Genomic DNA, 18,929 nt, shown 5'->3' with positions numbered 1-18,929 from the left:
TTGTTTGCCCAGAATAATGACCTCAGTTTTGTCCCCGTTCAATTTCAAAAAGTTGGCATTCATCCACTCCAATACTTGACGTAGTCCGCTCTGCAGAGAGGATATAGGAGCAGCTTTAGAAGAAGATAAAGAGAAAATGATTTGTGTATCATCGGCGTAGGAGTACAAGGAGAGGCCTGCATCCTCTACGATGGTCGCAAGGGGTCTCACATAGATTTTGAAGAGCAATGGGCTCTAGGTGGACCCCTGGGGAACTCCATACGCAGATGGTCGAGAAGTGGATGAGGAACCGGAGGAGAAGACCTGAAAAGTACGATCACTGAGAAAGGAGGTCAGCCACAAAAGGGCTGAGCCTTCCACTCCTGCTGACTGAAGAGATTTTAACAGAATAGAGTGAGACAGTGTCGAATGCTGCACTCAGGTCTAATAGAATGAGTGCCATAGTCTCGCCCTGGTCAAGGCAGGAGCGCAGCATTTCAGTTACCCCCAGTAAGGTGGTCTCTGTTGAAAAGTGTGTCCTAAAGCCTGATTGAGATGGATGTAAAAAACCTGAGTTTTCGATATGAGTTGCAAGCTGAAAGTTAACATGTTTTTCAAAACTTTTAGAAAACACGGGTAAAAGTGAAATTGGGCGGTAATTAGATAGGATATATGGATCAGCGTTGGACTTTTTTAAAAGGGGAACCACCATCGCATGTTTCCAATCTGAAGGAACAAAGGACTCCCGTAAAGAGGAGTTAAGGAGCCCCTTAAAGATTCCTAAGACAGCTGGGGACAGTTGTTTCAAAATATTGGCCGGTAAAGGGTCAAGAGGAGAACCTGATTTTACCCTAGCTAAGCAATCAAGGAAGAGACCATCATCAAGAAGGGGCCACTGTGAAATTTTTGATATGGCAGGGGGTAGGTTCATATAGGACATGTCTGCGCGAGATTTATCAGAGTTAGAAGGGACGGAGGTAATTAAGTTACTGTATATCGTCTTCACCTTAGTAATAAAAAAGTTAGCAATGTTATTCCATTTAATGGAGTCGAGAACAGGGGATAGAGGAAGACTGTTAGCACCTGCCAATTTTTTGACCATTGAAAATAGAGCTTGGGGACGGTTCAATGAATTGTTGATAGTGTTAGAGACAAAAGTGACCATTGCAGCCTTACAGGCAGAATGATATGTATGAAGGGCAGCCTTATAATCAATTTTGCAGCTGGGAGCATATAATTTACGCCATTTTCTTTCCAACAACTTACATTTTGGCTTCAAAATCTTCAGGTCATTATTGAACCAAGGGGCTGGGGGACGATGGAAGAAACTGGCTTTCGATGTAAGGGGCAGACAGAGATTAATAGATGAAGATAGCCAGTTAGAAACCGCCACATTTAGAGATCGGTGCGGAGATTCAGATCTGGGAAATTCGCCACAAGAAGACTGTTTAACAATTCTAAGTTTAGTTTGTGCCATGGTCTCCTATTCCCATTACTATGTGTAGGAAAAGGCGTGGTATCATCTGGGACAGTGAGTTGGAAATGAATAGCGAAATGTCTGACCAACTTAGGGGAAGAGCGGTAGAGTTACGTTCTAAAGGTTGGACAGAATAGGGTCCAGTAGATGCCCTGCCTGATGTGTGGGCCCCTGATTATGGAGTAACAAGTCAAGAGCTTCAAGATCAGCTAAGAAAGTAGTACTTTCGGAGTTCAAAGGATCTTCTAGGTGAAGATTTAGGTCACCCAAAATCGTAAAGTTAGCGGCTTGTAAAATAAAAGGGGCAATTAAATCCGGAAAAGAGGATAACCATTGCCTCGCAGTGCCAGGAGGACGGTATATAAGCATTCCGGATAAAGTCATTCGAGGAGATATGGCAAGTTTGAATAAAGCAGCTTCGCAATCAGGAAAAGGTTGAGGTTCCAGCTTGCAAGAGTACTTTGATTTGAAGATAATCGCTATCCCACCTCCCCTTCCAGTGCCTCTATCGCTCCTGACAATAACGTAGCCAGGGGGGAGGGCGCAAGCAATATCTGGGCCAGAGCTGGAGTGAAGCCAAGTTTCAGTAAGAAACAAAGCATCAGGTTTTTCTGAATGTAAAAAATCGAAAATATGAGCTTTGTTTTTGGGAAGGGAACGACAGTTAAGACTCCAAAAATGTAAGTGGTCGCCTCCTTTTGAGGGTGAGTTTTCCTTTAAAGCAGTGGCCCTCAGGATAGCCGTCGACCGCTTTTTTTGACCGCTGCCCAGTGCAAATCTACAGTTGGAGCAAACAAATCTCTGTGACTGATGATTGTATAAAGTACACAGAGAAGAGATCGAACCTCTGAGACCACAAATCATCAATAGTGTATGTTAAGGAATTCAAAATGGGGGGGGCAGATGAAGAGGCATTGCAAGCCGCTGGGTGCGTCAGGGCACGGACTGGCGCAGACGGGCTTGCCTCTGGTGCACCTCCGGCGCGCCAACGGTGCGCCTGCTGCGCGCGCGCGCTGCGCGCTTGCGTCAGGCCATTTAAACAGAGGCCGGAGCAAGCTGATAGGTTAGGGGAAAGCTCACCCACGTGACTCTACTGGGGAGCTCCAAGCGCCATATTTGAATGTGCAAATTGCAATATGAAATGAATAGCAGCAAGGAATAAGGAACAAAGAGTTCCTAATGTGTATTTAATCGTTTTTAAAATGCGGGTAAGTGGACCTGAAATAACAACAATATTCTTAAAAACAATTATTAGCCAATTTTAAAGTAATATTCTCAAACGAGTAGCGATCAGCGAGCAAGCAGCGCGTCACTTACTTACAACGTGCGCGCTTGCATCAGGCCGTTTAAACAGAGGCCGGAGCAAGCTGATAGGTTAGGGGAAAGCGGACCCACGTGACTCTACTGGGGAGCTCCAAGCGCCATATTTGAATGTGCAAATTGCAATATGAAACGAATAGCAGCAAGGAATAAGGAACAAAGAGTTCCTAATGTGTGTTTAATCGTTTTTTAAAATGCGGGTAAGTGGACCTGAAATTACAACAATATTCTTTAAAACAATTATTAGCCAATTTTAAAATAATATTCTCAAGCGAGTAGCGATCAGCGAGCAAGCAGCGCATCACTTACTTACCAATGGGAATGTAGTCTGAATGTTTATCCAAACAGGATATGTGGGGTGTACCTTCCCACTTTAAGCTTCTTTCACCACTTTGTCATATGTTTAATGTGGGTATATGTAGCTATTATGCCATTACGTGCTTTCATTGCCATTCCTGCTATTATGCATCTCACATGGGACCTAGGTTGAGGATGTGCTTCCTAGTATGTTCTCTATTTTGATCTTCAGAGGCAAGGTGTGGGTTAGATTGTATGTATTTATATTTTGATACACACCATTGTCAACGCCTTGCTTGGAAATTCATTTACTTTGTGCAATTTTATTTTTAACTGTTAATGCCCATTGACATTTGGTTCTATGAATGCCATTATTTCCAGGTATCATGTGGGCATTTTCGCGTTTTACCATGTTATATTTTACATCTTGTCTTTATAATTTTTGCAAGCCTTCGTCACTTTCTATTGTTGTAGGGAGCACAGTATGTTTTCTGTGGCCACCTTTCAATTTTCAAACTCTCTTTGTGATACTTCACAACTAAGCTTCTTATTTCCAGTTGCACATTGTCTTACTTTAGAGACTTTTACATCTTTCGTTTTTACTATTGATTTTTGGAATCCCTGACGGGGTATGCTACATTTCCAGTTGCACACTGTTTTACTTTAGAGACTCTCATATCTTTCGTTTTTACTATTGATTTTTGGAATCCCAGACGGGATATGCTACATTGTCTCCTATTTCTTTTATAGGATTCCTCCTGACGAAGGGTTCCAACCCGAAATGCATTGAGGATTTCCGTTGGTACCGTTATTGAAATAACATGTGAAATTCGAAACACAAGTAAAAATAGCATCATATCGTGAATAAACGAACTTTGATTCAATTACCATTGGTATTATATTTGGTAACTTCGTTACCCACTAGCGCTGTGCGTACAGAGGGACACTACCCGAGATGGGATAGTGCAACAATTACTGTCATTTACCGACCTTGGTTTAGGGGTCGCTCCTCTCGCAGCACGCCATTACCTGTTTAAGATTTATTTACATTTGGAGATAAAAGCGGTGTGCGTGACATCCCAACTTCCACCTTTCAATTTGGCAACTCAATTGGTACTTAAAGGCCTGTCAATGGCAGCTGCGCTATGTGAACAAGGTGGCTGTGTCCACCGAAACGTGTCGTCCAGCGTTCATCTCTGTCTAAAAATATATACCTCACTGTTTCCTGGTTGCCGGTGCCTGCTTGTATCTTTGAAGGAGCGGGACATTTTGCTGATATCCCAATAATTATACACTTTTAAAAAGGATCTTCATTTTCAAGGGTGGTATAGGATACTAAACCAGACATCATATTCTTTACTGTTTCTGTATCCCATTTATCTGAAATGGAACCAGGAGTTCTAGTATCATCCATTGAACTTTTTATAACCTAAGATGATTGTAAGGTTTTAGTAGGCTCCATAATCTAATGAGGGACTTTATCCTAAACCATACCATCCGGTATAGGGTAAGCCATAACGTTCACAGCATATAAGTCTCTTTGAACTCTGTGGGAAGAAAAATGTGGTTGTAATTCTGTTGCCAATATCAGTGACACAGTTCTCCCCGGGACATAATAACCATTTAACAATGATAACAGAATAGTTAGCATCACAAGCCACATGATAAAGAATAACACTACTGTGACACTCCCAGCATAGGACCATGGTGGTATAAAATACCTGTCATGAAGCCAGTGCCATATTTTAGAAACTTTCAAGCGTGCTCGGTTTGAGGAATATAAAAAAGGTGGACTGTAACGATTCCGAATTTAGTCTCACCGAAGATCTTGTTCGGATGGGCAGTATCTCTATAGATGTTGTCTCTATAGGGGGATCATAATATATCACAGCATTTAATTGCACAGTTGCTCTTGTAGAAATGTAGTCATGAAACTCCTCCTTGGAATCTGATGTGTTTTTTAAATAATCTGCTTTCCCCAGCCAAGGACTTGAGCTCTCATGGTTGTTGAGCTCTTTAAGGGGAATCTCCTGCATGGTAGGGAGAAGGTGTAAAGTGTTCCCTGAGGCCTCCTTTGTTGTATTCAGATGAGACGACTGTAAAGAATAGGCTACATGATGTTTCTTTACATAATCAATCAATACTTGTCTGTTCTATTTCGAGCCAGACAATGGAGGCAAGACTAGGACAGATCTGTCTTTTACCTCCGACACCAGTACGGGTAGTCAATATGATGATCAAAACACCTGTTTGTCTGGAATCTTCTTTCGAACTATATATCATACTTCAGGATCTATCCTTCTGTAACTGGCAAAACCTTCTCTTCGCCGATAGCAGAATCAGAATGCTTTACATACGAAAGCTTGTCTCTGACCTCTTCCACTTTCTGTAAAACGTTCAAATGTTAGTCTAGATCAAAAGAATTTTACTTTGACACCTTCCCAGACTCTGGACTCCACAGAGGTGATGGACCCAAATAAGAACTGAACTCAACACCTAGGCTGATGGGGCCTGCTTATGTGTGAGGTTAGTGTACTGTACTGAACCATTTGTGTTACTTCTGAATGAATTGGAAACACACCTCCAATGAACTTACTGCAATCTTGTAAAACATAGAGGCGAACACTGGACCATTGTCCAAATGGAATGTGTGTACTGGACATGTGGCTATAAAACTCCACAAATCCTTTATAATTGTCCAAGCATATACAGCTTTCCCGGTCCACACCCATAGGAACCGAGAACATGAATCTACCGCAACTAGAATGTATTTAAAGCGGTTATCAAATTGTAAGGGCCAGTAGTGATACAGATACAAAATTTGGAATGGTTTATTGGAGATCAATGAAGGAGTCGGCTGTGATCTTTTAAGGATGGAATGTTTTATTTGCTGGCAAATATCATATTGCTGCACATATTCCTTAGTTTGTTTTGGTAAATCTGACCACCATTAACCCCTTCCATGCTGCGCAAATTCCGCCGCTGTGCTGACGGAATCTTGCGCGGGCGTGGTCATGACGGAACGGTTCCGTCATGAGCACAGCTCAACCGTGGCTCATGACGGAACCGTTCCGTCATGAGCACCGAAGGGGTTAACATTGTCGTAGTCATCAAACTGTGGCTTTCATCCCAGCATGTGCAGATACCAAACCCTCATGAGCAGCCCTAATTAAATTTAATCTAAACAGTTTATTAGGTATCACTCTATTTCCCACTCCCGGTAGGTACTCTATTGGAGTGTTGTCTAAACTAAAGATGTAAGAGTATTTACGAGGTAAAACACCTGGAGGTATTTCACTCTTTGAGTTTGCTTCAGTGGTAGCCAAATTGTCTTTATTGAGTCTAGTTTGAGATCGGGTCACTGCAGCTATTTTTACAGTCTGAACCAAACTACCTTTGCCGCAGATTGAGCTGCAGAATTCCCTACACCATTAATGCCATCTTGCATATGTTCCAGTGTGTTACTCACATGGACTAATGGAAACTTATTTTTTAAGATGATGATCTTTCCCCTGAGCTGTTTATTTTTGATTGGTTTCTATTTTGAATATTTGAATCTATTAATTTTCCATTGGGGTAAATTCACATTACGAGCGTGCTCAGAGCGCAGAAAAAAGAGTCAGACATGATTTACTGTGGGACACCTGGCTCAGTCTTCTGAAATGCAAGCATCAGTGCATTTATCTCTGCAATCTGTGCAGTGCTGTCACCCAGTATTTGGCTGTATGTGTGTTGCAGCTCAAATTTACCATCTTTAATTAATTATTCCCTGCACCGCTGCACAACCTGCTGACTGTTTCTGTTTTATTCCAAGAGCTGATTCTGCAGAGCAGTCTATGGAGATCAAGCTCTTACAGCTCTCAATGGGTAATGTTTCTGGAGTAGTGGGCCATTTCTGTTCCGATTGGATAACATTTGTGTTTCCTTAGTATAGAATCATATTGAAACTGTACATCCACTGCTTTTAATGATGATGCCCTTTGAATCCACCTGGGATGTGGTGTTTGAGAATTTGGAATTCTGACTTAGGATGATGCATCGTGTCAGGTTGAGAAAAACAACAATTTGTTTTCCCTGCTCCAAAGGATGCCAAAGGATGTCTTTTAAAATGGCGATTAGTACAGTTGCAAGAGTTTTCTCAAATTTGAGTATAAGTGTGATTTGTATGCTATGGGAATTGTTTGCCTCTCTGTAAATTACATCGGTGTAGCCTGTACAACCTCAAAACTAGGTTGGTCTTGTTATCCCTAGTTTGTAGATATTTTGATTCTAGCATGTCTGCCTGGATGGAGAGTATGCAGATTTGTTGTGTGTTCTTCTGTCCAGTGTTTTGTTCAGACTGTGGGAGTTATTACGTTGTACGGTTGTTTAACTCGCTCAGCATAATGTGGTTAGTAAGCTTGTCCAAGGTTAAGGAAACCCGTCAGGACTTGCAATTTTTATCAGCATATACGGGGGTTCCAAATTAGCACAGTTCTGAAGGAAATCTGGTGCTAGTCCTTTTCTTCACTTGACAGCTTATAGTCTAGTAAAGCAACTTTCTAGTAAGCTAATTTAGAGTTTTAAAGTTTATTTTGTAACCATGTAAGGCCAATTTGGTCACTATCCAGTCCACTTGAGTTAAGTGTGTGTTTAAATCCTCATTTATGATATAAATATCCCCAATGTAAGATGGGGCTTCAGGATCTGCTTGTAAGATCTCTATGAAATGGTCTGAGAATTGAACTGGACTTTTCTCACATCCCATTGGTAACCTCCTGAACAAATATTGAGCACCAGAGTTTGTAAAAGCTGTTAGGTACCTGCTTTGAGGCGCTATATTTTGAATGAAAAACCCATTAGCAATATCTATGGTTGTTGTATATGTTTTACACACCAAGTTTGTCATGAGTCCCGTACTGTGCATATTTTGTACTCCATATATGCACATGTGTGAATTTAAATTCCTATAGTCCAGTACTATTCTGTATGTTCCATCTGCTTTTAAAACAGGAAGAAGGGGAGTATTCATTGGTGAATTGCAAGACACTATTATGCCTTGTATTGCTTTTGTGTTGCTCTTTTGTCTAATTTTATTGGATATTGAGTCTGGATCTTGGATCTGAGGCACACTCCTTAAAGGAATGACGTGAGGAATGGAATTTCTAACCCACCGCGCTTGGTTTCTTTATATCGCTAGAGCGAGTTCTACAGCCCACTCTCCGGCATAATGTCCTCTGTACTGTGGGGGAAAAGGCTACTCTAATCACCTCGTCTTCCTGTGGTGCTTCCCTAATAAATACTGGGGGTCAATCCTCCTCTGCCAAGATTATGCCATGGGCATCAGATAAATGTGACCAGAACATTGATTTTATTGCGCACGGAATATCCCCTTCGATTTGTATTTCTTCATTGTATACCCTATCTGGAAGGCATACATGTTTTCCAGGGTTTTGACTTGTGTGTACTCCTCAGATGGATTCACCGACAGAAACTCTTGTAGAGTCTGATGCACCATCGTTACTTCTGCTGTGCTGTCTAGAAGCTTTGTGCCCATGTCCTGTTACACAGAATTTCCGTAGTATGCACTGCATGTTTTTCATATTTAAAGTCTGACTACTTTCTTCTGCTTAACATGTGTTTCAGGACCAGGACCTTTCTCTTCTTTCTTTGCATTAACCTCAGTGCTTCATTCTGATTCTTCTTTCTATTTCATAAATTCGTTTCTGCCGGTGTATTCACTTTGACCCCCTCTGTCAGAATACTGATACCGAGCCTGCTTTTTTAATATAAATGTTTATTTATCTTTTTAAATATAGTATGCACACCACATTTAGTGGCAATTCGTACATTTTGCAACTGTAGCTAAACTGAAAGAGATACCCTTGTACATTTATGCAGTATAATGAGAAATCATGACATTCAATATAGTCCAAATCATTTTCCGTGAGGAAATGCCTTTGGGCTGAGTTTGTGTGCAATATATATGAAATATCTTGGATATCAGCGACCATGGTGGATCTGGAGCTGGAGCTTTCCTGACATTGTGACAACATCTATACCTTACAGAGACATGGCCCATAGCGTCCGTCACAGTCAGTCGTATTGGAGTGGAGTAGATACATGCGCAGGGGCTGACAAACATCTCGAGTACGGGACGTTGGCGGTTGCATCTGGGAATATAGTTCACTGGTTGTGTCACAACTGGTCTGAAATCTTGTTGTGGTCCCTGAAATCATAACCACCTTTGCTGGACACCTGCCCTACTGGTGATGAGGAGCTCGAACTGCTGCAGCAAGAAGTACTAACTTTGAGAGAACAACATCTAGATCTATAAGTCCACGCCAAAGAGTCATAGACCAAACATACAAATTGGGGGAGAGCCCACACATGACAGAACACCAGATGTTAAGTGCTATATTCAAGATATTTTTCATCGTATATTCTCCTCTGATGAAGATGTCAACATTAAGCTAGACAGGGTTCACAGAATGTGTTGAGATGGAGGGAAAGGCACAGAAGCACCATATATCATGGTCTGTGTTCACAACTGCCAGTTAAAAGATCATCACCCATCAGAGTCTTTAAGCCAATTACAGATTTCTTGAGGGAAAAAAACACATGTTATGGCTGGAGTCAACCATTTTACCTCATCTACAGCTGGCAAGATCACCATCTCCAACTGCGTTCATTGTCTGAGGCTAGGCGAACCATGGACCTTCCAGAGGACAAAAAACAGCCTTGTCCTCCCCAAATGCATCTGAGGACTACACACCGAAATAATGCCTGGTGGATGCAAACATACAAAATATTTGCAACCGGACCTGGTTACCATTGCTCAAGAAAGACAAGTGATTCCTGATCAACTTTCAGGAGGCAATAACCTGCACAAGACACAGCCAACCTTATAGTAGTAAGAGCTGTGAAAACATGAAAACACAACCGATTCCCAGTGGCCTAGAACACAGGGACCCTATCTGTAGAGATGAGGCTGGGGTGGGTGGAGAGATGGATGACAAGAGATGCAAAACCTACGAGGGCCACTGATTTATCGTTGTTTTGGGTTGGACCCGATGGATAAGACTGTAGTATCTATTTAGACTGGACTTAATCACTGTTATTTTCAGTTAGGTTTGCGGGTAGTCATGAGTTCCACAGTTAAGTTTATGCAATGCACAACATAAAATCCCCCAACCTCCGCCTGCCAAGTGCTACAAATAGCGGTACCCTTGACCTATCGATTTCAGTCCCTCAATCGAGGTCTAACCTAGAGACCCAGAATGATGCATCTGCGTAAGAGATCAAATACCTGAGACGGTCGGAGACCATGCATGCATCACAAACTGGCTTACAGATACCCAAGGTTAGAGGAGCTTGGAATTCCCAACACCATACAATACTACCAGGCTGCTCAGCTGAGATAGATGGCGGAGTGGGGAAGGGAGTTGTTGGCTAAACATTAGTGTTTTCTAGAACAGTTAAACCTTAAACGTTTTGGCTGAAGAGTGCACCTTCATAAGGAAACGGCCCCTTTTTTGTGTCATATATAGACTTGTCAACAGCCTTTGACACTATCAACCGAGTATTACTCTGCAAACAAAATTTGCAAATTGAACATTCGCCTGGCTTATTAAACCTGATCATTCGAACAACACAAGGGCTCGTGGACTAGGGGATAATGGAGCCTTGTCCCCAAAAATTGTTACTACTTTTTTTTTTTTTAAATACATTTTTATTGACAATGCAATAGCAATTATAAAAGAGAAAAGAAGAGGAAAGGAACCCACCCGTGTCCTCCCAAGAGCGAGCAAGAAACTTTCTGCTAGTGATTTCCCATGCTTTAGGCCCCCCCAGCCCCCCATATTTGAGGTTACCTGACCTTGCCAAGGCCCGGTTAATGGCCCCGTTTTCTGACGTCTTATTTAGAACCTTCTGAGAAGCTTTTCAACCATAATATACTATAAACTACTACAAACAAGCGTATTCAACCTCCTAGTACTCCTGCAGGTACCTGGAGCCAAACAAAAAGATGTCAAAAAAATACAAAAGAAAATTTAAGCAGTTTAGGCATATTTAGAGCATTCAATACACTACATCTCACATCCAATCTCCTCACACAGAGCCGTGGAGAGATAGGACTGCCAGATCCCAGACATCTCAACCTAGTGATCTGACACCTGAAGTCATAGAGTTTGGCTATCTTAATCTACCGCCAGACTCTATGAACATTATTAAAGTGGCTAGGTGTCCTACTACAAGAGCATGCTATGCAGCAAAATGGAAGCGATTTGTTATTTACTATAATAGCAAACATATCAACCCGCTTGATGCTTCAGTTCAAAACATAATTTGCTATTTACTGCATTTACACAACGCTCAAATTTAGCATACACATCCATACGCTTACATCTCGCTGCAATAGCCGCATACCTTCAAAAGAGACCCCAGTGTCTATTTTCAGAGTGCCTGTTATTAAGGCCTTTACGGAAGGACTCAAAAGAGTTATTCCCCCTAGACCTCCACCTGCCCAATTGTGGAATCTTAATATTGTCCTCACCAGATTGATGGGTCCACCCTTTGAGCCATTGCATAAATGTGAATTATAATTTCTCACTTGGAAAGTGACATTCATCACTTAGGAGAGTGGGAGAGCTTTAGGCACTAACCATAGAAGAACCATTTTTACAAATACACCACAGCAAAGTGGTTCTTCGTACTAACCCTAAATTCTTACCCAAAGTAGTATATGCCTTCCACATCAACCAATCTGTTGAGTTGCCTGTGTTCTTTCCTCAACCAGATTCAGTGGCAGAACAAGTCTTATACTCTTTAGATGTGAAAAGAGCAATACTCCATTACATAGAAAGGACAAAACCTTTTCGTAAGACTAAACAACTCTTTGTTGCTTTTGTTCCACCACCTAAAGGCAATCCCATTTCAAAATCAGATATTGCGAGGTGGGTAGTCACATGTATTCAGACATGCTATGCAAAAGCAAACTGAACTTTAACGATTCCCCCTAGAGAGCATCCCACTCGCAAACTGGGGGCTTCTATGGCTTTCTTAGGAAACATCCCCATAGCGGACATCTGCAAAGCTGCACCATGGTCTACACCTCACACATTCACAAAACATTATTGTGTAGATGTTAGCAAGACAACAAGCTAATGTAGGCCAGGCATTTATACATACACTATTTCGGACCACTGCAACAGCTACAGGTTATTCTCCGCTTTTGGATGATTACTGCTGTATAGTCTATGCAAAGCATGTGATCTACAGCTCACATGCCTCAAACAGAAAATGCAACTTACTCAGTATGCATCTGTTCTTGGAATGTAGAGCTGTAGATTTCAATGCCCCTACCCGCCTCCCCGGGTACCTATACCTGTTGCAGTAATATCTTACTTAGATACATACACATGGACATCTCTATTCTACTCTTACTAACCCCATTCTCACCCTCTGCGGTAAAACAATCTAACAATGGAGTCGATACTCATGCGCACTATCGCCAAAAGAAGGAGTCACCTACCTTGTGACTGGAAAAGACTTCTTCGAAGATAAACAAAGTGCAAACATCTGGACCCAACACTAGATGTCAGGCTTATGCAAAGCATGTGAATCGACAGCTCTACATGCCAAGAACAGATGCATAATGGGTAAGTAGCATTTTCCTTATAACCTATTTGAGCAAACCCTAGAACTATGTGATCTGCTCTAGCTAGGTGGGTTTCTAAATCATCATCTGTAAGGTATATGTTATCAACAAAGGCCAATGCTTCATGGTCAAAGCTCTGAACCTGTCCTGTTACATGGGCAGAGCAAAAACCTGGGCTGTTATACCCCTGAGACAATCGACAAAATAGTTTTTGTGACCCCGAGGTTGATGAATGCGGTCTGATATCAGCTTTCAGGTGCTATGTTTTGGCAGAAAAGGCCATTTGCAATGTCTAATGTTTTGTATTTTTCGCTGACTATATTGTTAATTAGTGGTGCGCTGTTTGTATTTTGTACGCAAAAGGGCAAACATGACTATTTGTTATAGTCTAAGACTTAACGGTATGAATGGTCTGATTTCACTACAAGGAACAAAGGATTGTTCAGTGGTGAGCTTTAATGGTACAAGGTATATTACCCTCGATCTGGTGTTGCAAATTATAACCATATTCTTGGCGAACTAACTCTCTGACCCGGTGTTTCCACCTGAACACATTAGTTGCCCTTACCACCAGAAACTCTTGAAAATTCTGGCGAACAATCATGACTTCTGCCACACTGTCTAGCAGAGTCAGAGCCCACTCCTTGTTCAGAAGCTGATTCCTCAATATGTGTGGCATATTTAGGAAAAATCCCAGCCACTTTTTTCTTTTTGAATTGAGGTTTTGTTGTGGAAGTTTCTTTCTTTTTTATCGTGATGTCAGAAGAACATTGTGAGTCCTTCTTTGGTTTCACGTACTCCTCTGACCTGTGCTCCGATAGTCCTCTCTCTGAGCATTTTTCGGATGACTCCTGAAGGAACGAGAAGGATGTGTATCAGTATATTGATACCTATCAGGATGTTTAATTGTTCAAGGATTGCGCAGATTATAGCACTTTCCAGAGGACTCCTGTGGAGGAGATTCACCCCATGGTTTAAAATTTTTCTTTTTATCCCAGTGTTTTTAGAAGACTGTGGTGCCTGTTAAGAGTTATCCTTTTCAGAATTACCACTTAAGTTGTGGTTCATTTGGTCTGACCCCCAAAGTATCTCGACTTATTGATGTGTCGGTGTCTACAATTGTTTTTGGTAATTCTCGCTCCTGACCCGCTAACAAAATTTGTGCAAGACGTTGGGGTACAGCCAAAGCTGCTGCTTCCCCTTTAACATTACTCACAATAATTGAGGATACTGTTCCATAATTGCCAATAAGTTTCATCCCCAAGTCCAGGGCAGGGCTGTCCCATATTGATTTTGAATTTGTTTAAGCACATCAGGCAAAACGGCTATGGATGGTGTGCCATGCATGATGGTATAGATTGCAGCAAATACTGTGCTCCATGTGTCAGTCTTCTAATGGGGGAACCATCCCTAAAGGTTGGCACATTGTGAGAATCCTATGTTTATCTTTAGGTTCTGTATGGGGAGACACTGCTTCAAGTTGATTTGTTTTTTGTACAATACAGAACGGAATTTCCTCCCATCTGGTGAAAACCTTTTCCATGATTGAATTAATGGTGACTGGACTAATCACTGGCATTGATAAATGCGGTTATACAGCTTGATCAGTTCTCGCTGGGTTTGTTGTTATTGCTCACATAACGAACAGTGGCGTACGTGTATATCTAACTAGACCTGTGTAAATTGTGCGCAGGGCTGCTGCTGTGAATACTGCTATTTGTGGATATGGTGTGTAGCCAGCTAAGAATGCCCATGTTGCCTCGGCATTGCTTAGGAGACCTAGTCTGACTTTTGCTAATGAATGTGGTAGGGTGCCTTGGAACCAATGTGTGAGTTCCTGAAATTATAGTGGAATTTCTAAATCTTCAAAGCTTGATTATTTTTAGGAATTGCCGCTTAGGTGTACGTGCGAAGTGTTCCGGTGGTTGCCTCTGCTGCCGGAAATGTTACCCATGAATAGAATACCTCTGTTTCATATGCTTTGTGGGCCTCTACCTCGAAGGTAACAACTCCTCCTGTAATAGTGAGCCCATGTTGTTGTAACATCTGTTACTACATGGCTGCGGTTTAGTGGTATGATCACTGGTACTGGATTAGCCATTTGGATATCTAGAATTCAGAGAAGGTAAACTATAGTGGATTGAGCCTTTGAAAGATTCAAGCTTGAATAACCTACAGGCAGAAATAGGGGTTCCCTATTCAGCTGAAGAGGATTTTTCCGAACACCACAGACATCTCTATTTACAGGAGAGTAGGGTCTTTGGGCACACTATTTAGGAGAATCATTAAATAAGCACCTGTGATGTTGGTGGTGCCATGTCATATGGGTCCTATTAATTCAGTAAGACTATGCTGTTGGGCAACAGAAGTGTCAAAACTATGGGGACTTTGTCTGCTCATACCATCAGAATATGTTGACCTAATTCCTAGCTAGCTCACCGAGCGCCAAAAGGATCAGTAAACCTTACAGGGTACCTAATTGTGTCTGCAACCTCAGAACATGGCAACCCCCTAATTCCGCCGTGGCAGTTTGGTCCTGACGAAAGCCTTGTGATTGGCACAAGGAGGCTGAAACATGTAGACCACTGTTTTTTGTTATACCACAGGATGTAACTGGCCAATTTACCCAGTGTACAACATCCACCACACTGTTTCTATCCCTTACCTTATTCCCCCATTATAAAATTTCTATTGGGCGAATAAAGGTACTTTTAAAACACGTTTTTTCTGCGCCATCACTTTTTCACACTTACGGGGAAAAAAACACTCTGCTGTAACCAGGCGTTGTAGCACACCAGAGGGGCATTCAGCCTCTCTGGTGGGAACCCTATGATGAAGCATGTCACCAACTAGTTTGATGAGTGCGGGTTATTTTATAAAATAAGAGTGATTTGGTTTACTTCCCTTACTGGCTCATAAATCTTTGGCTTCACTCTTTTGTTGTTTATGTATGTAACCTCCTAATTCCCCCAAGAAAGTCTTGGAAACAGATGTCCCCTTTCAAGGCTTACTCAGGCATCCCCAAATGGAGACACAAGAAGTGCATAAATTGGCGTTTCAAATATTTATTGAAGCGATTGGACTCTAGTGTAAAATGTGTGCGCTGCAATGATTAATAGAAGGAAAAAAATAAGGGTAACAAGCATGACAAGAATGTTGAAAAAGATGAATAATTAAATCATTATATCTTTGCTTTGATTATATGAATGCACATAATTGTACTGCTACCTAGCGCGGCCTAGAAAGCATAGGGTGTGCAATTCAGCCAGTATACCTTAGAGTGGTCTAACTCCTCATTAACCTGTGTGCGTGTATCGTCGAGTAGCCAGTCTGGTGTACTACAGAGCGCTGCCCCTCTCTGGATAGCGATGGGATTCAGCTGGGCTAGAATTCAGACACGAGCGACCACAACACCCCATTGAAATGCTCCTCTGTCGAACAAAGGCTTGGTGAAGTTTATATAGTAAACCTGGACCCATTCTTACTGTGCTTGGGCACTGGTTTGGCTGTCATTGGTTATTCTACCCACCCAAAGCTATCATCGAACAGACAACCGACAAGGTCAGTTTGCACAGTGTACGCAGTCCTTGGACAGAATGTTCTAAGTATGATAATGTGCCTACGAACAAATGTATTTTTAAGCAAACCTTTTCTGAGTACACTATCTCCTACAGACACACAAACAAATATGTGATAAAACTTATCGTCTAAAAAGATGTCAATTTTAATCGTGAGCTTGGAAAAATGGAAGCATTTGTGCCCTGGGTCTATTAACCTCTTGACACCTTTTAAAAATTGAAAAAGCAATTGTCGCGCCATTACTAAATTATGTCTCTGTCAATAACCTCATAAATTCCCTCCATTCCAGGTTCTGTTCAAATACAATACAGAATTGTTTCAATACAAATACTAGACAACGCTTTGAAAATACTTGATGATGTCAACATTTGACTTTGGTATTACTTGAGCTATCAGTGGCTTTCCACACTATTTACCAACCACTACTCACTCCTTAACATCATGAATGCCATAATGGCTGTGATAGGACCTGTGTTAAAATGGTTTAAATAATTTTTTTCCTTAAGAACTCAGTTTGTCAGTATTGACTGTCTTGTATCAAATTCTCACCCAATAAGACTCAGTCCCACATGGTTCCATCTTTTCTCCATACATTGTCAACTTACATTTGTAACCTCTTAGATAAGTACTACAAGACAAATCTGTCTACGTACACCAATGTGTTATTTATACCCAGTTTTACCTTCACTTCACAGTCACCACAAACATACCGAAACTGAAAATCTCCTAGACAAACTACCAAATGGATGAATTTTCTCTTTGAGAAAATGAAAGTGAACCCTTTGAAAAACAAGATGAATCCCCCTATTCTGAAATTACTCCCCTTCTCCAGTACAAAAACAGTTCAACATACTATATCGTCTTGGCATTTTCCCCATTCACAATCCCACACATTGGGGGCCATATGTACAAAATTTCCATTTTGCATTTCCCAAGACATACAGGAAATGCAAAATGGAATGTACAAAAATAGAGATTTCCTAATAGCAATTCCTACTGATAAGAAATTGCTATTAGGAAATCCCCATTTAGATAATGCAAAACCAATGCTGCCTATAAGCCTAAGGCCCCCCTTGATGCACCCCCTAAAAAAGTTGTGCACATGAAAAGCGCACAAATGCCTTCGGGGCAAGTGTGCACTTTATGGGACTTTAAAGAACAAAACAACCAAAATGGAGTGTTTTTTTTTGTTTTGTTTTTTAATTGCGCATGGTTTCCATCGACTTGGAGTAGATGGTAATGGCATTTACTATTTGCCCATTTCTGCATTTTGTACATTCTTTGTGCACGTGCTTAGGAAATCGCAAATAGGACATCCCTAATTGCGATTTCCTGTTTAGGGAATCGGCAAACGCCTTTTCTACTGGGTAGATATCCCCTTTTGCGATACCCTTGTCTTTCCTTGTACATATGGTAAGGCACTTTAGCTTTTTTTAACTGATCGAAATTGCGATTCGGTCCGTTAAGAAATGCTACATGCTTTCATATACATGACCTTACATCCCTTTGATAACACTGCCAAATAAACCAAAACGGTTTCCTATCAATAAATATACTCTGAAAACTAAAGCTTTTGATCCCTCCGGTCAAGGAACACAGTCCAGTCTTTCATTCTCTTGCTCCAAAATAGTGTTGAATCAGTGCCAGTAGGCTTTGCCAATTCCTCTACTGCTTCTCTTGGAGAAATACTGCATGTAACTGCAAGGCTTGTTACAGGTGCCAAGAATAATCACGCTGCCCTGAAAGATATGGCTAGCTCCTGATAAAGCGTGAGTATGGATCCAATCAAATATCACAATAAACAGCACCCTCAAACGCAGTTGATTTGCACTTACCTTATAGTTTAGTGCAACATGTGGATTTCATTCGGTATGTTGCTACATCTGATTCTTATTAAAACTGTGAAATGGAAATTATTTCAGACACAGCTACTAGAACCCAACTGGATTTAGGATATTATTTTACTGTCAACACAACCACAAATATTGCACAGCAAAAATTATATACGAAATTGTGTAGGTTGACTTATTAAAACATTAGAGAAATCAGATTTTTATACAAAAATACGTAGCATGTGATGTTCTTATCCAAGCCTGATGTCTTCTAATAGCGCTTTTCGAAATTCAGTCACCTCTGTCCCTTAAAGTTGTGCTACTGTGCTGTCCATTGGTCAACCTGATTTTTCATCAAATAAGAGTTCATATATGTCCGAAGCGCTAAAACACTTCACTGGTAGGCCAGCTCGATTTGATCTCAAGTGGAAACTTTAATTTGCTGAGTTCTTGCTCGGGCTGCATAAGTTCAGTGGGTTGAACCAGGGAAACCCCATTCTTTATTACAAGTGTTGATTCTGCCACTTGATTTATTATTTATTCACAGATTCATTTTTACAGCACCTCTTTAGTTGTAAGAAGTTCCTTTTTATTACTCTTAGGGCACCATGTGGGGCCTCTAGCAACTTGCGCCTCGTTGGTCTGCTTTGAGGGATTTATCCATGTACGTTCTTCAGATGAGATGTGGCGCGCAATCCAGGTTAGCACTGCTCCTTCCTTCTTCTAGACTCCATTTTAGGTGTGCAGAAAAAGCGTTTTGTGTCCATGCATATCTGTTTGAATGTTTTTCATATTTTCTATGACC

The 18,929-nt window shown here is 41.3% G+C and overlaps 1 protein-coding gene across 2 annotated transcripts in view; it reads left to right on the top strand.

Annotated features, from left to right (window-relative positions):
- The window catches only part of URB2 (URB2 ribosome biogenesis homolog), a 423,522-nt gene that overhangs the window by 308,331 nt on the left and 96,262 nt on the right, over nucleotides 1-18,929 (top strand). The gene's annotated exons all lie outside the window — the stretch shown is intronic.

The sequence above is a fragment of the Triturus cristatus genome, chromosome 6, assembly GCF_964204655.1.
Source record: "Triturus cristatus chromosome 6, aTriCri1.1, whole genome shotgun sequence".
Lineage (NCBI taxonomy): Eukaryota > Metazoa > Chordata > Amphibia > Caudata > Salamandridae > Triturus > Triturus cristatus.
The sequence above is the reverse complement of the archived record's forward strand: the minus strand, read 5'-3'. Positions and strand labels throughout refer to the sequence as shown.